A 17,394-nucleotide genomic window follows, 5' to 3' on the forward strand; every position below is an offset into this window, starting at 1 on the left:
TGCAATGAAGGCCTTGGAAAGGATATTTCGATGCTGTGCTGTGTCTATGCCTACAAAGATTAGAATCATTCAGACACAATGGTTTTTCTAATGGCATTCTAGGGATGCAAAAGCTGGACTTTGAAGAAGCGAGATAGAAAAAGTATTGATGCTTTTGAACTTGGGTGCTGGAGAAGACTTTTGAAGATACCATGGACAGCCAGGAAAACAAACAAATGGATCATAGAACAAATCAATCCAGAATTTGCACTCGTGGCACAAATGACCAGGCTCAAACTATCATACTTCAGACACATTATGCAAAAACCCACCTCCCTTGAGAAGTCCATAATGCTGAGAAAAGTTGAAGGAAAGAGAAGAAGAGGATGACCAGCATGAGGTGGATGGACTGGATTATGACAACAATGAATGCACCACTGAGAGACCTTGAAGGCCAAGTTGAAGATCATCCTGGGGAGAATCTATCTATGTGGTCACTAAGAGTCAACACCAACTTGACAGCACTTAATCAATCAATCAGTGTTTCCCAGACTATGCAAAACACCTATATCAGGCAGCAGCGATACAGGAAGGTTCTGAAAGGCATCATCTCACACTGCATGAGAAGAGCCACTGGTAAACCCCTCCTGTATCCTACCAAAGAAAATCACATGGCTCTGTGATCGCCAGGAGTCAACACCGACTCGATGGCACAACTTTACCTTTATATCTCAGTGCAAGGCCCATGGGTCAGTGCCGACCCCCATCAATGCTAAAAGCATCTACTTGACTAACTGTTTATTGAGCTTGTGCAAAGCTTTGGACAAAGCTGAATATCTTGCATAGCACCCCGGCATCATGTGGAGTAAACTGTTTCCACTGTGCAGGGCTGCTGTTTGCCCAACATGCTGCTGGTAGGTATCCTTTAAGGGAAAGGTAGCCCTCTTGAGTCCTTGCACCACCTTGGAAAGCATACATAGAGTGTTGGGAAATGTAGCCTTTCCCAAAGCATTGTCCATAGAGCTCCTAAGAGAGGGCTCTGTCTCTCTTAAAGGGCCCTGCCAACACTGAGAAAAGTGCAGCACTGTGAGGTCAGCACAGTAGGAAATGGCTCTCACCAGTGCTCCCTCTAACAAGGATTCACAGATGTTGTTGACTACAACTCCCAGAATCCCCAGCTGCAATGGCTTTTGCTTGGGGATTGTAGTCAACAACATCTGGGAATCCCTCTTAGAGGGAACACTGGATCTCACTTGAAGGTTTTTTGCCAAAGTGGGCCCTGCTTGAAACATAGTGAAGATCACTGGTACAGCTGGTTAATATAACTGTTAGTCTCATTTTAGTCTTCTGCAGTGCCAGCATTCATACAATCCTTTCTGCAACAGTTTTTTGCTAACAGCTGAGCACAGTATGCCATATTGCCTGCATTTGAAACTTCTAGTACATAGCTCAGCGACAGATACTTTGCAGATACAGATCAGTTCCAATAATGTGTTAGGTACCAGGCCAAGGTTGGTGGTTATGGGATACAGTTCACCATTCACACTTTTCCGGACAAACTGTTTTGGGTCAGGAACATTCATGCCTAGTGTCTTCCAAATAATGCACTGGAAATGGACATACAAGAGATGGTAGTGCACTAAATTTTCTATTAGACGCAAAAAAGCAGTGTCAAACTCATTCCTTGCAGTGATAATTTTCTTCAAGTATTGCCCATACTGCAGTGAATTCAAGGTATCCCTCTCAGGATTTCCACCATACACAGACACAAGAACTTTGCAGCCAACTCGTGAACAGGAATATCTGCTGATCCAAAGAGATGAGCCCAAGAGTTTAGCACACCTGAACTGCACAAGTATCAAAACACTACTGATTTAATAATGCACTAATTGCATCACATCCTGTCAAAGTGTATGCAGAAATAATTACCTGGCATTCCTGGTTCAGAAACAGGTATATGCTCAGTATCCTCTGCCATGAAGATGGACGCAAATAACTTATTTAGCTTCTCTGCAACCTCCATATGCATTCAGAATGGGGCTCTCCCAATTCAACCTGAGCAGGATCTGAGCGGACATCAAAAATGTGTGAGTGCATGCACACGTGCACGCTTTAGAGGGAACACTCCTTCAGACATAGCACTGGAACAGAAACTTCTTTGATTGCCCTGTGGGATGACCTGAAGAGGGTGAGGGGAGTGCAATCCTGTTAATTTTCTTGAATCTCTCTGTGGCTTTCCATATGATTGGCTATGGTATTCTTTTAGACTGACTGACCGAGCTGGGTGTGGGAGGCACTGCTTGGAGATGGTTCCACTCCTATCTTGAGTCCCATTTCCAAAAGTTGGTGCTAGGGGAACTACTGCTCAACCCCTTAGTTTGTGCTTGCGGTTCCTCAACTGTGCTTGGGGTTCCACAGGGTTCCATTCTTTCCCCTATGCTATTTAACATCTACATGAAACCGCTGGAAGAGGTCATCCAGAGTTTTGGTCTGAGGTCTCATCAGTATGTGGATGACACTCTCTCCTTTAGTCACTATACTCCACTGTGATGACACATGCAAAGAACTCATTCAAGCTTCTCTGCAGTCTCCTTATCCACCTTAATAATCCCTTTCACACCCTCATTATCTGAGGATCCAACTACCTCCCTGCAGGTTTTCTGCTTCTGATATATATTCAAAGAAGTTTTTGTTGTTCCCCTTGATACTTCTAGCTATACACTCCTCAAACTCTCATTTTGCATCCCTTATTGTCTCCTTGCATTTCTTTTGCCAGAGACTATGTTCCTTTTTGTTCTCTTCATTTGGGTAGGACTTTAATTTTTTGAAAGAAGCCTTCGTCCCTTTTATAGCCTTCTTGACTCTACTTGTTAGTCATGCTGGCATCCTCCTCAACTTGGTGGCACCCTGTGTTCCCTCTAGTGTTCCCACTTGTGCACATGCACACAAGTTTTTTTTATGTCCACTCCATTAATTTTAGATCCCGCTCAGGTTAAATGAGGAAGGCCCCATCTGAATGCATGTGCGCACACACTGCCTTGATACTGCCACCCAGAACAAAACTCATTCCGCACACAGATGGAAAAAACTTAGAGAGAACACTGGTGGTACTTTTCCTTCTTCTTTGTATACATTCCAACTGAGCTGCTATTATTGTGGTTTTGAATAAATTCCATGTTTTCTGGAGTGATTTTATCCTCCTTTCAGCTTCCTTTTTACCCATCCCTTCATTTTTGACAAGTTCTCTCTTCTGAAGTCCAACACATCTGTGTTGGACTTCCTGGGCAATGCTCTATTCCCTATAAGCTGAATTGGATCACACTATGGTCACTGTTCCCTAATGGTTCTACAACTCTGACATCTCGCACTAGGTCCTGGACACTACTCAGGATTAAGTCCAAGGTCACCTTGTCTCTGGTTGGTTCTGCAACCAACCTTTCTAAGGCACAGTCATTTAGCATGTCTAGAAATCTGGCCTCTTTGTCATTACCTGAATGTGAGTTTACCCAGTCTATGTGTGGGTAGTTGGAGTCACCCCATTATTACAATTCTGTCTCTTTGATGCCTTTCTGATTTGCTTCTCCAACTCTAGGTCACTCTCAGCATTTTGATCCAGAGGGCAATAGCACATCGCTAGTAACACATTTGCTTTCAGTCCTCGTATTGTCACCCATAATCATTTTGTGGAGGACTCCAGTCCTTCTAGGTATTCTAGCTTGTTGCATTCTATCCCTTCTTGAACATACAGTGCTACTCCACCCCCAAACTGCCCCTCCCTGTCCTTTCTATAGTGTTTGTACCCAGGAATGTCCCACTGGTTCTCACTGCTCCACCAGGTTTCCGTTCTGCCCACTACATCTATGTTTTCATTAGCAACCAAGCACTCCAGCTCACCTATCTTGGCTCAGAGGCTTCTGGCATTGATATATAAACACCTATACGCTGAGTCTCTTACCTCATGTCAGTGTGTGCTATCTCCTTACAGTCACTTGACCTTTTTGACCAGCTGTTTTGTGTGGTGTATTGGTTAGAGTGCTGGACTAGGACCAGCGAGACCAGAGTTCAAATCCCCATTCCGCCATGATACTAGCTGGGTGACTCTGGGCCAGTCATTTCTCTCTCAGCCTAACCTACTTCACAGGGTTGTTGTGAGGATAAACTCAAGTATGTAGTACACCGCTCTGGGCTCCTTGGAGGAAGAGCGGGATATAAATGTAAAAATAAAATAATATAAATATAAATAAATAAATAAAATTTCCACCTGCTCTGTTCCTGGTTCTACTCTGTCCCCTTCTGGTTTATCTGAAAGGTTTGCACCCGTGCACCTTATGGGATTTTGCTTGCCGAACTAGATATCACTGTTGGCAATCCTTCAGGCATCATTTTAGAAGCCGCTCTGCAACCTTTTAGATTTCTAGCACCAGCAGTCTAGTTCTATCTTGGTTCAAGTTGAACCCATCCCAGTGTGAAGAAGTAGTGAGTACCTCTCCTCTGAGGACCATAAAATCCACTTTTGTGGTTATAAAACTATGTTCTGATCTATCTAATTTGTCCCATTTGTATAGTTAAACACCACTGTGTGCCTTCTATGTCTTTGGCATATTGGCTTTCTCTCCGTGCCTTCTCTGAGGTGTATTGTGTGAAATTGGACTTAGGTACCTTGATGATGGACTAAACAAAGAGCCACCTTTTAAAACTGGTGAGTCTCTTTATTTAGCAGGGGGAGAGCAACTGGCCCTATCCATCCCCAGCACAGCATCACTCCAGTGGCTGTTGCTGGTGTCTATCTTATGTTTCTTTTTTAGATTGTGAGTTCTTTGGGGAGAGGGAGCTATTTTATTTGGTTGCCCCAAAATGTATCCCAGTACCTAACAAATCTAAACCCCTCTTCCTGGCACCCTGGAGGAGTGCTTTAACCTTGCCTTAATTCAAAAGTTTTTGACATGTATATCCCAGGGTGTAAGGTATCTGTGAGAAATAAGGGGCTATCCTAGCCTATTAATCTTCACCAACATTTTACAATTGCCAGTCCATATTATACTTCCATTTCAGATTGTGTGCCCTTTGGGGACAGGGAGCGATTTCTTTAATTATATCTATGTAAACCGCTTTGGGAACTTTTGTTGAAAGGCAGTATATAAATATTCATAGAAGTAGTTTCTAAAAATGAACAGGCTGCTACTTTACCTCTGGGAACAATCAAAATACACACATTATCCAGTCTAGGGTAGTTCAAACAAGAATACAAAAATAAAAAGGTAGCGTGTGCCGTCGAGTCAGTGTTGACTCCTGCTGACCACAGAGCCCTGTGGTTGTCTTTAAAGCTCCTCTCAAAATTGTTCCTTACTTCCTTCAGGAGATCTACCTTGTTCTTAAAAAACAGACCATAAAAACAAGAGTTCATGTTTCGTCGTCTTTTTTACTGCAGTGAAAGTTACAGGGGCCATAACTCAGTGGCATAGCCCAAGCTTCACATGAAGAAGATCACAGGTAGCATCCTACCATCACAGCTCAAGGACAGGAAGCAGGATCAGAAGAATTTCTACCAGTCAAGATCACAGTGCACTGGGTTAGATGGACAACAGATGTATTAACAGTCCGTCAGAGAAGAGTTAATGTTTTCCATAGAATTCTCATGTGGTCAAGCTATGGGCTCAATATGTAACCCAGGGCTTAAATTAAAATCTACGAACAAATCAGTGAAGCCTGCATACGCCTCTACACATACTGTACAGATGGTGTGATCTGCACCACTAGTCATTGCTTACTGACACGAGAAGAGGTCATTAATCTGAACTGACACCCAGCGGGGTGAAACACCACATTTACATTTTAATTTACACAGAATAATATCTCTATCAAAAAAAAATAAGGAAAAGGAAAAGCAGCAACCAATATTTACAGGGAAAAGCCACTATGAGGTGTGCATCCAAAGGTTACACTAACATATTTAGATTAGATTTGCAAGGATATATTAAAATACAAAATACAGCCTTCATTGCAACAATATGAGTATCAGATACAAGATGAACTAGAGTCCGTAAACAGCCACATTCAACAATCCTCCAAACCACTATCATGAATGAACCACAGTGAACCTTGCGTCTGCAAGCTTTCCTCTCCACTGAGCATTATTATTATTACTAATAATCATTTATTCAATTTCTATACCGCCCTTCCAAAAATGGCTCAGGGCAGCTTACACAGAGAAGTAATAAATAGGTAAGATGGATCCCTGTCCCCAAAGGGCTCACAAATCTAAAAAGAAACATCAGATAGACACCAGCAACAGTCACTGGAGGTACAGTGCTGGGGGTGGATAGGGCCAGTTACTCTCCCCCTGCTAAATAAAGAGAAGAGAAGAACATATTGAAGGGGAGCATATCGAAAGTTTCCACTTTTGCTTTTGAATACGGCACACTTCCCTGTTAGATCCAAACTTGAGAAACCAGTTTATTCAAAAGTGAAATCAGAAGCTTTCAGTCTCTTGAACCAGACCTTAACAGCCATGCCACAGAAGCTCTCAGTGTAACTGCTAAAGAAATACAAGGTATAGCTGAGGAACATATGTTCCGAATGATTTTTCATGTTAAAAGTCTCTGAACGTAGCAAATTAATCGAGTATTTATTGCTAATTGGTAGTTTTTTACTGAGCTGGCCAGTAAACAGGTTAGATGGATGATTCATCTCACATTTATAGTTTTGTCGTCTTTTTTATTCTTCTCGCTGCCCTATCCCCATCAGTAGAGTGTCACCCCTTATGCTAGAAAGACCTGTAAACATACATGCCCTGTAGTTTATTATTTAGTACTCCACAAATCTAACAACCATAAATGTAGTTTCAACGAGATTCCTTCACTAGCTATTTTTGATCAAACTGTTTTGATCCTGTGGTTTGTTTCTTTTTTTAAAAAATCATTAATTTAAATTGCAGTGTTGCATCACTCCACGCTTGAAAGATTTCATTATTAAAGCAATCATACACTATGATTCCGAGAAGACAGTATTACTCTCCCCACTGCCCGCCCTGCATACACTCACTTCCAATTTTGATGCTTCTGGACCAAAGTCATCTTGAAACATAGGCCTCACAGGGTGAGAGGACAGAGGCATTTACTCTATTCCCTAGGCAACCTCCCCAGCTGAGCTGGTATTGTTAACATAATGAATCTTGCACAGCTAGCCCTAGAACCACCAGCTGATGCCTTCTCTACAGAAAATAAGTAATGTGAAAAATGGGAAATGCTCTTCAACCAGGTCTTCTGATGTGTCTTTTATATTCAGCCAATAAATCACAACATTATGCTGCCGGATAGCCTATCCAAAGCCAGTAAAAATTTTGCCACTGGCAAACAATGAAGAAAGAATTTCCCCCTAAGAGCATTGGAGGCTGAGATCAGATGGGTGCCTCTCTCAGAATGTCAGACGCAGCATCAGTTGCTGGGATGTCTCTAACCAGATTCCAAGCATAGTTCAGCGAATCTCAAATCTTCCTTATTTACTTGACAAGGTAAACATCTGCACATGAAAAGGCAACTGGAAAAATGTTAATTAAGATATTCCCAGTCTGAACTACCTCATGAAGAAAGAAGCCTGAAATGTATGATAATCATGAATTCATCAGCCCTTGGCAGATGGATATATTCCTTTATTATGACTCTCCATATTAGTGCTTTCACAGTATTCACATTTCTTTTCCCAAAGAACCTGCCTTCCCATACTTATCCTTCAAAACCAAAACATGTTCTTCTAAGAGGGATATATGGCTACAAAAAATAAAGAGGTCCTTTAGGGTACAATCCTATGCTTTTTAAAAAAAAAAAAAAAAACCTATTTGAGCGACATAGACTCTGGAGTTAGTCCCTTTTTGCTGGTGGAACTTCAAATATACTAAACTACCGTATTTACCCAAATAGAAGACAACTCTGAATTTAAGACGATCCCCTTTTTTTAAAAAAAACCACCGGCTAAGTATAGGTTATACTTGTATTTATCCAAAAGGAAGAGGACTCTGGATTTAAGATGACCTTCTGACTTTTAACATCAAAGAACTTGGGGAGAAACCTAGTCTTGGATTCAAGGAAATACAGTACCATCTATATCAAAGGAACACTATACTGGAATATCTGCATTTCCAGAATAACTGTATCTTTACCACCAGAGGCCACAGAACAAAACAGGGACAACAGGACAGAGAACAGATGTCTTGCATCAAATCCTATACATCCCTAGACTCCAGACAAGCCCCGAGTGACAACCTAACACCAACTCCAAAGGTAGTCCATGTCAAAAGGCACCTATTGAGGTCAATGGAGAAAAAATAAAAATGCTGAAACCCAACCCACCCACACCTCCTGCTTTGTAGTGGTGTGCACAGAACCAGCACTTGCCAGATCAAAGGTGGGGGATCTCTTTAAGGACAGGGGAGGGTGCTCTTACCCCTCCCGCCACATTTCCCCCGCCAGTGCTGCCTTTTAAAATGGTCCGGTGGGGCGGCAACATACCTCCTTGCCATCTCGGTGCCTCCTCGGACCGCAAGTTACCACTGCACATTCACAGCCTTAAAGAGATCCCCTCCCACCTTCGAACCGGCCGAACCACCGGTCTTTCAAACTGGTCCGAAGAACCATAGAGGGCCTCCAAACCACTTCCGTACACATCCCTACTGCTTTGTCTACACCACCCGCTTTGACACAATAAAGTATAGGACTCGGATTAATTCTGCACCCAGTCTCAAAAGAACACTTCACCAGTACAGGAACCCCTGAAAGGAAACCATAATAACTCAGTAGATAGGGTGTGTGGCATGTGGCGCTCTCTCTCTCAGGTGGCATAGCATGTACGCTTAAAGCACACAAAAGTGAACCCAGGTGCAGGGGCATAGCAAGGTTGGAGTGGGTCCAGAGACAAGATTTTAAAATGCCCCCCCCTTCACTGAAGCTCAGCTCACGAAGTAAAGAAATCTTAAATGAGGCTGAATTATAGAGAGAGAGAGAGAGAGAGAGAGAGAGAGAGAGAGAGAGAGAGAGAGAGAGTGAGTGAGTCAGTCATATGACTTGCCTCGGGCGGGGGGGCAGACAACTGTCTCCCCTTGCCCTATTACAGTTACACCCCTGCCCTGGCAAAAGGACACTATGCGCCAACTATGGTGAAAGGACACTTTGCACTAACAGCATGCTGACACACAGACACCCATATGGAATTCCCACTCCATCAGCCTTAGAAGGAAGGATGCACCCCAAACAGGTAAGCAAGAGGGGAGGGGAAAATACCTTGCCTCCAGGTATGAATGCTGCAAACGTCTCTCGTGACTCTTCCCTCCCCTTCAGTACTATCAACAGTGCCTTGGCTAAGCTGGGCTGGCTAACCAGCGCTCCCTCCCTCAGCAGAGAAGAGCAGGTGACAGATCTCCACACAGAGAACTAGAGTCAGTATGTTCTCCATTGAGGAATGCCAAGCAATCCACTCCAACCATTGCTACTGTTTGAAAAGTACTCAGGAGCCCTTTTGTTCTTCGTGGTTGCAGTTTGGCCACATGAACACTCATCGCACCAGGAGTGGGCTTTCCATGAGGCAAGGTGAGACAGTCACCTCGGGCATCAGATTATTGGGACACCAGCGAGACGGCATGACGCTCTTTTGCACCCTGTTTTTAAAAAGGGGAGAAGAAGGGGAGAAGAGTGCATAGGAGAGTCAGGTGGGCAATGGCCTTGAGCCACCACCACACAAGAGTTCCACTGCAACTTCCCACAGGGGAGGGAAAGGTCATGCCAAGGTGGTCCAAGATATTTTTCTGCCCGAGGCAAATGATATGCCCAAGCCTGCAGATGAGTGCGCAGCATTCTCAGGCCACGCCGCCAAAACAGCAGCAGCAACACAGAAGCATTCTCAGACTACTCTACCATGCCAGGCAAGGGCGGCAAAGAAATTTCTACCTCAAGGGAGCACCCCTGTGAGAGAAGCAGGGGAAACAGTGTGCCCCAGCAAGGCAAAGAAGGGTGGTGTCAGTGTTGGGATTTATGCGTATACACATTGTCTTACTTCTTGCCACTGATGCATCGTATGCATATCTGCGCATAGGCTTGGGGTAGAGTTTAGAACGTTGGTGTCAATCATCACTTCTGTAGGCCGAATGGTCAGTTTGTATTTCTCCCTGGATGCTGGAGATTTATGATTCTGTTAGGATGGTCTTTCACTCAGAGTAGGACTGTTGTTTACAATTTGGTAATAGTTAAATAACAAACCTTAGTAACTTTGTTCAAAAACTCAACAAACCTCAGCTCCCACTCTGTTACACTCCGCTACAGACAGTGGATGGCATCCATTATGGCAGGGGCCCAGCACTTGTTGCCACCTCCTGCAATGCTCTCTGCATCCTGAGGTAACTGCCTCACCCTGCCTCACGGAAGAGCTGCCCCTGCAGCCACTGCACTCTCTCCCCCAAGAGATGCAGAGTGACTAAGACAGGAGCAAGCAAGGGCACAAGCACCACCACTGTTCCCTCTAAGGCTTGTGCATGTGCATGCACTCACACGTTTTTGTATGTCCACTCAGTTCATTTTAGATCCCGCTCAGGTTGAATCAGGAAGGCCCCACTCTGAATGCATGTGAGCACACACTGCCTTGATACTGCCGCCCAGAACAAAACTCATTCTGCACAGAGATGGGAAAAACTGGAGGGACCACTGAGCACCACATGGGCACTCTAGCAGTCCCAGATTGCCAGTCGTGAAAGCGTTAGCCAGCATGCTTATGGCTAGTGTTCTTTGGTTCAGACAAATGCCACAAAAATGTGAGCAGGGCAGGAGAAGGAAGTGAATGATGCATCAGGGGCAGGATTTTTGGACCTGCTTTGGATGATACACAAGTACGCTGTCCTTTTCCAAAAATGTTTAAAGAGGGCTAACAGGCCAGCATAACAGGGATAATAGCTTAAGTGCAAGTTTGCCCAGCCCAAGAAGTATTAAATGGAGTCATAAAAAGCACAATTTCTTTGTTGTCATAAGGCCCATTCACATGTTATGTTCAATACTCGTGCAAGTGTACAGTGTACACAGGTAAATATCTGTACATAGGCACAGTCATTCAATATGTTATGTTGAATGCAGGTAGAGAAATACACTTGCTGTCTGAACCATGCATTTGAAAGGCCTGTATCCAGGTTCACTGTTAAAATCAACACAGGTACAGTAATTCATAAATACACATGTACGAGTGTACAGACAACTGTACACTCATATAGCATAGTGTCTGAATCGGGCTATAACAGAATGAAATTCTGCAGAAACTGAAGATCTATTGTCTACTTCAAGAGCACACAACAGATAAAGATCTCTTCCTGACCAATATAGTCATTGTAATCAATGTTGCTGTGCTCATTTTAAAAGCCAAGGACTTCGACACTGTCATTCTATACATTCTTACTATGGAGCAAGTCAATTAAAAATAGAGCAAACATTGTTTATTTCTCTTTCTTTTTACAGAATCCAAGAACAAATTATTCAGATCCATTGTTGTCTCCATACCAGTTAAGCAAGCTATAAATCTAGACAGCACTGTACTAAGATCTTCTGTCAGTTTCATCACCCACCCCTGGATTTTCCTACCCAATTATTCAACTCCCTGCTCTTTGCAATTTACTTCCAGCAGCCAAATGTAATCCATTTTTACTGGGAATAAGGGAACTGTTGGAGGATACAACAATACAAGTCAGCAACTGGGCACAAAATCAATTTCACTACAAAAACTTCTGGGGACTTATGAGCAAGTACTTGATTTTATTCCTCAAGCTAATGTGGTGTGGGTGATGGAGTGACCTTAAGCAGCAGGAAGAAAACGGCGATTTAATTGGAATGCCAAATGTTCAGGCCAAGAATGCATTATGCTCTCTGCTTCATCTCCAGTTGCTCACACAGACAAAGGGGCTGGTTCTGCCCCCTTTTCACAGAGCTGGGAAATCAACTACCAACACATTCCTCAAAATGTTCCATCAACTGCACTCGATAGATCCATGATGCTTATTTGTGCAAATCAGTGCAAGGGGGGGAAAGGATACCAACAAAAGTTCTCCTGCATGATTGATGGTCATATAGCACTTAAAGCAACTGCAGTGGCTGCTTGAAAGGAGCAGGAAGAACAAAGGCAGAGCTGAGCTAAGCCCAAAGAATTGCCAAGACTATTGACACAGGAACCGGAGTATATTGACATGCACCCAATGTAACTGCTGTTGGTAAGCAAGCCCTGCTAGCAGCACTAAAACTCTGTTTTGAAAAACAAGGAAACAGGGCTGTCCAACTGGCTCACTGAGCCTCCAACGGCTCTCTTGAGTGAGAGACAGCTTGCCAAAGCCTTAAGGGGGCAATGCAGTGAGCTGGGGGCCCAACAGGAAAAGCCATCAACTAATCTTCAAAGGTTAGCCTTTTGCTCCATCTTTCCTATCCATCAGCTCATCTGTTTAATACATAAGTGTCTGTTGCAGGAGGAAGGCGTTTGGAAGATGCGTGTATACTTCTTGATAATGCCTTGGCAGCTCTTAGGAAGGGGAGCACACTCCCATGCACCTGGGCATCAATCACAAGCATCACTTCTGCCTTTGTTTATGTATAACTTTAGCCAATATCAAGACAAAATAGCCAAGAGAATTTGGCCTCACTTAAAGCACCTCCTTTAAGTGCACTGTCAGTGATAAGAGAATTAAAAGGGGGAAACCTTCTGGCACAGCCATCTTTTTAAGAGGGGAAAAAAGAAATATAGACCACTCTTTCAGCTTACTCCTATGCATGTTTCCTTTGACATAAAGAATTAAATGGGACTTACTTCCAAGCAAGCATATAAAGAAATTGGCTGTTAAACTGTGTGCAAAAGGATGCTTTTGCACAACAATCAGCTTTTATATACAGAAAAAGTGTGTACACCATCACATGAAATCTATACACATACTTTTTGGCACACACACACATGAGAAATCACAATGGATGCCATAACCATGTATATAGGCAAAGTAGTCTTTCCAGCACATTTTTCTGTGTTTACTCAGAAGTAAATCCTACTGAGTCAAACGGGGCTTACTCCCAAGTAAGTGGGTTTAGCATTACAGCCTTAGACATTCATAAGTTCCATGGATTTCAGTGGGACGTGCAAATGTGAAACAGAGCACTTGACCATACCCAAGATCTATGGGACTACTCTAGAACAGGATATTTTAAGTATTGCTTCAGCCTTCTAAACTGCGTTTAGGGTCACAGCATGAGTCTAACAATACTGATTACAGTCATTAGTATTATTGCTACCCATAACAGTTACCATTTATATAGCACTTCCAAAGTGTTCAAAGCTTTATATATACAGCCCTTTTAAAATCAGCACAGAATTGCACTTATCCTCAACAACCCTGTGAGGTGGGTGACTTTCTTCCCCTTCCATTTTACAGAGCTGAAGCTGATGGATAATCTTTTCCAATCAGTTATGAAGCCACAGCTTTAAATCCAGGTCCACCTAGATCAACGCTCAATTCAAGAACTTTCAAAACTTAAAAACCTAAGCCCTATTCACACATTATGTTCAACACTCGTTAATGTGTACAGTGATTCACATGTTATGCTGAACACAGCCACAGCAGCCCACTTCCTATCCGTATTCTGCATTTGAAGGGGCCTGTACCCAGGTTCACGTTTTAAAACGAACACAGGTATAGTCATCCACACAAGCACATGTATGTGTGTACAGACATCTGTCCACACATACAACATAATGAGGTCATTCACACAATATGATCTCATACTGAGGTCATTCACTCAATCTACCCAGGTTTGGGAGCTGTGTGTTCTCCCAATTAACAGTTGTGTGGAGGCAAGGCAAGAGGAAAACCTGGGTAGAAGTGACTGTGTGGAAGCAAGGTAGGAGAAAAAGCTACCCAGGTTTTCTTCCTACCTTGCCTCCACACAGTCACTTCTATCCAGGTTTTCCTCTTGCCTTGCCTCCACACAACCAAAAACTGGGAGCACACATAGCTCCCAAACCCCAGGTAGAACACAGCTTTTGATTGTGTGAATGACCTCAATGTCTGAATAGGGCTCTGGACCGAGCAACAGGAAACTCATCTTTGCAGGCAATCCTTATATTAACTTATGAATGTGAGTATGTGGCAAAATCTTCAGAGAGAGAACATGCTCTGAGTTTGGAGTTTGCTGTCTGATCTGCAGGGGTCATCCTTTCATGAGCTGAAGCAAGCATGAGTTCAGGGGCATAGCTAGGGGAGAGGGGGCCCATGTTCATCCCTCTCTCTGGCAGCCCCCCAGAGTGAGGGAGATAATGAAGAAAATAGGGAGGGGTGGATCTGGAGGGCCCTCAAGAGCTGGGGGCCTGTGTTCTTTGAACCCTTTTGCTCAATTATAGCTACGCCCCTGCATGAGTTCATGCAGCAGTTTCTTAAGTGCCAACCAATGTCCTCCCTTCCCACCATAGGGGCAGCTTTTTAGACCTATCTGGCCCTTGCAAGCTTTCAAGAAGCATGAGGAGGCTGCTAGCAAACTTCCTCACTCCTCCCCCCTGCCACACACACACACACACACACACACAAGCACCACTTTCAAGGCTTGCAAGAGCTGGTTTCTAAAGGAGGCTGGTCCCAAGAGGGTCACGAGGCAAGACAGCAGCGCAATACCTTGGGCCACCCACCCCTGATAAGGCCTAATTATCACTCCCTCTTGAGACCCCTGGACTTTGGGGCTGAACTCCACACTCCCTGGGGGCCCTCAAATCCTCTTTAGTCTGTCCTGGGTGGTGTGGTCACTGTGCTGGCCCGGCCGGGCAGCTGAGTGCAATTGTGACCTGCGCCGGTTGCTTTAGAGATGGGGTGGGCGGAGTGGGGAAAGAAATATGTGGGATGGGGATATTTTGACGTTGTGTGTTGAGATGTTTCTGCTGAGGCATATTTTCATAAGTATACCTGTTTTATATGCTTACATTCTTGTGAGTTCAGTTGCTGTTTGTGACCTCAAAAACTTGTGTGTTAAAAATACTGTGTGTGCGCACGTGTAGGGGGAAGATGCTTAGCTGGGGAGTGGGGGTGCTCCAAAGGCCTTTAGGTCCAGGCTCCAGAATTACCTAGGTGCACCTCTGGTCTCTCTCCCCAATACATCCAACAAAGGGAGACTCCAGTAGCTTGTGTCTGCCCCCAAAGGCGTGGAGAGAGATGCGTTTGGCAAAGTGGGTTCTTTTCTGGTGGAGAGAACCTGCACGGTGGAACCTCGTGGCGGGGAGAGGCGTGTCTGCTTTGACCATGGAGGAAGGGGGTCGAGAAGAGAGAGAGAGAGGGGCCTCTTCCCCAGAGGCCATGAGAGATGGCTAGAAACGAGGGACTATCTGGGAAAGCAGATGGGAAACAATAAGGAGCCCCCTCCCCCGTTGGGCGACCTCTCGCTTTCCGAAAGAGCACCAGGTGGGCTGCGACGCTGCCAGACGAGGCGGCTCCAACGCAGTCCCAATGCGCGCCCCCTCCGCCTTAGAAGCACACACTTCGCCGGGTTGCAACCAGCTTTGAAGACTGCAATCCGACGCACGCTTACTCGCCAAGTAATTCCCAACGAACTCAATTTGGGACTTACTTCCCCTTAAACATACGAAGGGGCGGGCTGTCAGAGAGCCGAGAATATAAGGAAAGAGTATTTGATTTAAGGCTGTGATCTCAAGTTAAGACTTGGAAAGTAACAGAGGAAGCGACAGGGCTTACTACCCAAATACATGCAGCCAGACCAGTGCCTTTCAGGATCTGGGGTACAATCCCTTCAGGAAGTTTCGCTGAGCAGGCAGCGAACCTGAAATGAATGGGAGCTCTAATCCTATCCAGTGAGGCGTACTCCGGTGGATTGGGTCCGTCGCCTGTTTTCTTCAAGCGACCGCACCAGCCGAGCTAGAAGGCTAGGACTCAGTACAGCCTGTTCAAACGACTCACAAGGATCCTACCCAGAGAGATTGTATTAACAACCCGCAATCAGGTCGCCACTATTCCAAGGCGACTCCCCGGACAAGGTACTCTCCGGGCTCGCCTCTGAAACTTCACACGCGCCCGCCCGTCGGTGTCCCTGCTGCCTGGAGCCTGCCTGCCTGACCCGGCGCCCAACAGCTCAACCACCCACCCACGGGACTGGCACTCACCTCTCAGGTCCCAGCTTCTTTCAAGCCTCTTTGCACTCTCCGCCGGTGCCCTGAATCTGAAAGGGGATCAATGTCTTATTTTCCTCCCGACCAGCCAGGCACCGGCACCAGCTCCGCTTCGGCGGCTACTGCCGCCACAACCTCCTTTCTCATTCAAACGCACAACAAGCCACCCCCGACGGCGCGGCGACGGGCTGAGAAACCCGGAGTGGATTCCACTGGATGGGAGTTCCCAGCGCAGGCTGGTGAGAAAGGATTAGCTGGCGGCTAGTCAGCTTAAATGGCCAAACTTAAACTGAAGCAGAGTCCAAAAATTGACTTTAAAAAAAAAAAAGATTCCCTCACATCGCCCCCACCACCCATGTGTAATCTGCGATGTATTAAAAATGAGTGGGGTTACTTGGAGGGAGGGAAATAAAACTCTGCACCTGCTCAGAGAAATTTGCTTCTCCACTGCCATTCCATATACCCAGGACTGCACTGTGGACCATGGAGACCTGGGTTCAAGTCCATTCTTAGTCACAAAACTCACTAGACCAATTATTATCTTGGCCTAATCTATTTAACAGGGTTGTTCAGACACTAAAAGGGTAGGGGAGAAGATGTGTACTCACCACCCTGAGTTCCTTGGAAAGAGGGCGAAATAAAAAATGTAATAGATACTCTTCAAAATGGTTTCTGAAGATTAGCCCTGCCTCAGATTAAACCCTGTTCCTTTTCTACTATTCCATTTTATATTATATGTAGAACATTATATTAATTTCTATTGTATCCCACCCTTCCTCTAAGAAGCTTAATGCAGAGTATATGGGAATTATGCCATTATTAGTTCACCATACCTCAATACATGAAGATGTGGACTCATATTTACACACACACACACAGAGAGAGAGAGAGAGAGAGAGAGAGAGAGAGAGAGAGAGAGAGAATATGGGGTAATGAAGCAAAATTTGGACTGTAAATCCTGGCATCTCAGTAATCAACAAAATATAAGGGAAAACTCATTCCACACCAAACAATGTCACACATTATTAGAAAATAACAAGTACATGTGAAGTTTACAAGCTGGAGCATTAAACAGACCAGTGCTATGGTCCTGGTTACACCAGTGACCAGGTTAGGGCCGGTTCAGACGATGATAGCCCCCAGCACATGCAGTTTGGATGGGGATATCCTGAGAATATGCCCACTGAGACATCCTCTGCAAGAGAGGTCTATCAACGGCTACTAGTTGGAGGGCTATAGGCCACCTCCAGCCTC

General features: G+C 44.7%; 1 protein-coding gene across 3 annotated transcripts in view; it reads right to left on the reverse strand.

The window, feature by feature from the left end:
* The window catches only part of LOC128349399 (1-phosphatidylinositol 4,5-bisphosphate phosphodiesterase eta-1-like), a 204,512-nt gene extending 188,103 nt beyond the window's left edge, over nt 1–16,409 (reverse strand). For 2 of the 3 annotated variants that reach the window (XM_053305605.1, XM_053305603.1), the window contains exon 1: nt 16,135–16,408. The gene's annotated coding sequence lies outside the window, so the exon portion shown is untranslated. Of the gene's footprint in view, nt 1–16,134 lie in introns of all 3 variants that reach the window. The other variant, XM_053305602.1, reaches the window with a different exon arrangement.
* Nucleotides 16,410–17,394: the final 985 nt, after the last annotated feature.

Source organism: Hemicordylus capensis, chromosome 3 (genome assembly GCF_027244095.1).
Source record: "Hemicordylus capensis ecotype Gifberg chromosome 3, rHemCap1.1.pri, whole genome shotgun sequence".
In the NCBI taxonomy this organism is placed as follows: domain Eukaryota; kingdom Metazoa; phylum Chordata; class Lepidosauria; order Squamata; family Cordylidae; genus Hemicordylus; species Hemicordylus capensis.